Below are 3,312 nucleotides of genomic sequence, written 5' to 3' on the forward strand. Positions count from 1 at the left end.
GTTCAGGGCTGGCTGTGGTCATTTGGTTTTAATTGGAAACTGTCTCTTTAAATTTCGAGGAGATCTGTGTGCATGCGTAGTAGAACCCTCTGATGGTGGGGCTGGGGTGCCCACTAGCTCAGGCACCCCTATTGTCACCAGAAAGGAGGTGCACAGACAGCAAGGGACCAATGAACAGCTACCAAAATAAAAGAATGTCCACACCTTTATCTCAACAGTTCTGTCAGGCGTCTGTGGCGGCTCCAATCCTTCCCCCATTTGGTCTCACCCAAGATGGCAGCTCCTGGAGCAGTTGAGCATCCTGGACTAGAAAGCAATAGATTTCTTGCTTCTACCACAAATTCCACCAGCTGTAAGTCTTCCAACCTTCTAAATATTCCTTTATATGTGGTTCAGAGTTATGGGACCATCCCCTGAGCATGCTTGGCCGGGTATTCTGTGTTGTTGTTGGTGGAACTCTTTACTACACGTCCACCCAATCTGCCATCTTGTTTGTTCCTTGCCAACTGTTTTTATGATGATAACACCGAGATCTGGAATGTGATCAAAAAAGAGAATGTTTTGTTGTTTGTGCTTGAGTTTCAGAACTGGTGTACCCTTTGGGAGATTTCCATGGGCATCTTGCTATGGAGTCAGAATGACTTCCATGTCATTTTGATTTTTTTCCTCACCTATTCTGCTTTTGAGGTGAACTTGGTTGTGATTTTCCTATTGACTTGGACCTTTTGCTAAGGACTTGGAACTTGACAGTCATCTAGACCCAGAATTTCTTCTTGGAGTTCTTGATGGCCTCACTGAGGTAGCCCACCTTGGTCATGATTTAGAATGAGATTTAGACTGGCTACAAGAAATTTGCCCTTGTCGAGACTCTTAAAGACTATCAGACAGCCTCCTATTTCTTCCCAGGAAGAACTCTACTTTGAGTTCTCCTTTGGCTAGGACTTCGGGATCTTCTATGATCACTTGGAAAACATGGGTGACATTCTTTTGATTTCATTTGGCCTGATGTTTTTCAATCACTTTGTGCAAACTGTATTTCAATTTGATGGCTACATACCCATTTTCTATTGAGGTTATAATCGGCATCTTCAGCATCATGAGCATCTTCAAATTGAGCATCAGCAAATCCTCTTGGCAAGTGAAGAATTCAAGTGGAATGTAAATGTCTATTATCGGACCATATTGACCAAACTTATGGCCTAAATCCTCAGACCTGGTGGCGTCTGCAACATTTGTGATGTTGTGGGGCCTCATGTAGGGAGATGTGACAGCTTCCACCGCTCCCTCTTGGTCTGCCTGTGGCCGCTGGGCTTCCTATGTCTCCCCACTGCTGGCACAACAGCTTCTAGGCCTCATTTTGACTTTAAGTTTTTATTAATTTTGTTGTACTATGGTAGGCAAAGAGTTCTGGTAGCGTAGTGGTTATGAATCGGCCTGTGAACCACAAGGTCAGCAGTTCGAAACTAACAGCGGTTCTGTGGGAGAAAGATGAGGCTTTCTGCTCTGGTAAAGATTTACAGACTCAGAAACCCTGTACATAGCACATAACCAACCAACCAACCAACTATGGTAGGCAGTTGTAAAGATTTTTGTTTTATGTTGAGATGTATAGCATACTGAAGGCTGTCTTTAAGCTTCATAGGTAAATGCTTCAAGTAGTCTTGGTTTTCAGCAAGCAAGGTTGTGTTATCTGCATATTGTAGGTTGTTAATGAGTTTTAGGGACTCCTGGTGTCGTACTGTAGGATAAATGCTGGATGGTGAACCACAAGGTCAATGGTCAAACCCACCAGCTGCTCCTTGGAAACCCTATACAGGGTTGCTATGAGTCAGAACCAACTCCTAACAACAACAATGAGTCTTGCTCCAACTATGATGCCATGTTCTCCAGGTAGTCCATTTTCTCAGATTATTTCTTCAACAAACAGATTAAGTATGGTGAAAGGATACAAGCCTGAAGCACAACTTTCCTGATTCTAAATCACACAGTATCCCCTTATTCTGTGTGAATGACTGTCTCTCAATTTATGTATGAACATCAGCACAATTAAGTGTTCTTGAATTCCCATTCTTCGAAATGCTATCCAAAGCTTCTGATGATCCACACAGTTGAATAATTCGCATGGTCAATCAAATACAGGCAAACATGTTTTAGCTGAGATGCATCTGGTGCCAGCAGTGATATGCCTTGTTCCATGTCTTCTGAGTTTGGCTTGAATTTCTGACAGCTCCCTGTCAGTGTGCTGCTGCAACCGTTTTTAAATTAATGATGTTGTTATTGTTGTTGTTGTTGTTAACTCCCATCGAGCCAGTGCCGACCCATAGGGACCCTGTATATGATTTCCAAGGAGCAGCTGGTGAGCTTGAACCACCGATCTTGTGGTTCAAACGACTTTGCAGTCCAGCGCATTAGCCCACAGCGCCACACCAGGACTCCTAATTAATGATACTGTTTGATAATTTCTGCATCCTGTTGGATCACTTTTCTTGGGAATGGATACAAAAAGGGGCCTGTTCCGGTCAGTTGTCTGGGTACTCTTCCAAATTTCTCAGCATAAAAGTGCTGATTGAAATTTCTCCACGTGTTTATCACTTTATGCTTGCTTGTTCATTTTTTCCTTCTTAAACCTTAAATTGTCCTTCTGGGATATTTTTATTCTTCGTGAAGTATATTCCTTGGAGTTATATTAGTATGGGTCTGTTGCTAGTGAGTTCTGCCTGAAAATGCCTCTATTTTGCTCTAGTATAACATTTGCACAAAAGTACGCAGTCATATGTACATCGTGTACATAGATGAATGAATCTTCACAAAGTGCCCAACATCCAGCTCAAGAAACAGACATATCCAAGTCCTCTTTCAGGTGATATTCTGCCCAAGGGAAACTCCTAGCCTGAATTCTAACATTAGAGTTTTGTTTTGCCTGTTTTTGAATTATGCATAAGTGGACTGTTGTTGTTTAGTGCCATTGTTGAGTCGGTTCTGACTCATAGGGCCTCTGAGTAGGGTTTCCTTGGAGCAGCTGGCGGGTTTGAACTGTTGGCCTTGTGGTTAGTAGTCCAGTGCTTATCCTATGGCACTATAGCAAGACTCCTACATAAATGGACTAGTCAGCATATGTCTATGTGTCTGTGTGTCTCTAAGGAACTCTAGTAGCAAAGTGGTTTTGAGTCATGGTGGAAACCTCAAGGTTTGAAACTACCAGCTATTACACAGGAGAAAGATGAGGCTTTCTGTTCCTCTGAAACTTTACTGCCTTAGAAACCCTATACAGGGTCTCTATGAGTCCGATCAACTCTTTGACATATAACCAAC

The 3,312-nt window shown here is 42.6% G+C and overlaps 1 pseudogene; it reads right to left on the reverse strand.

Annotated features, from left to right (window-relative positions):
* LOC102831334 overlaps window positions 1-1,254 on the reverse strand; it is a 14,832-nt pseudogene extending 13,578 nt beyond the window's left edge.
* Window positions 1,255-3,312: the final 2,058 nt, after the last annotated feature.

This window comes from Chrysochloris asiatica, unplaced genomic scaffold (assembly GCF_000296735.1).
Source record: "Chrysochloris asiatica unplaced genomic scaffold, ChrAsi1.0 scaffold00341, whole genome shotgun sequence".
Classification (NCBI taxonomy): domain Eukaryota; kingdom Metazoa; phylum Chordata; class Mammalia; order Afrosoricida; family Chrysochloridae; genus Chrysochloris; species Chrysochloris asiatica.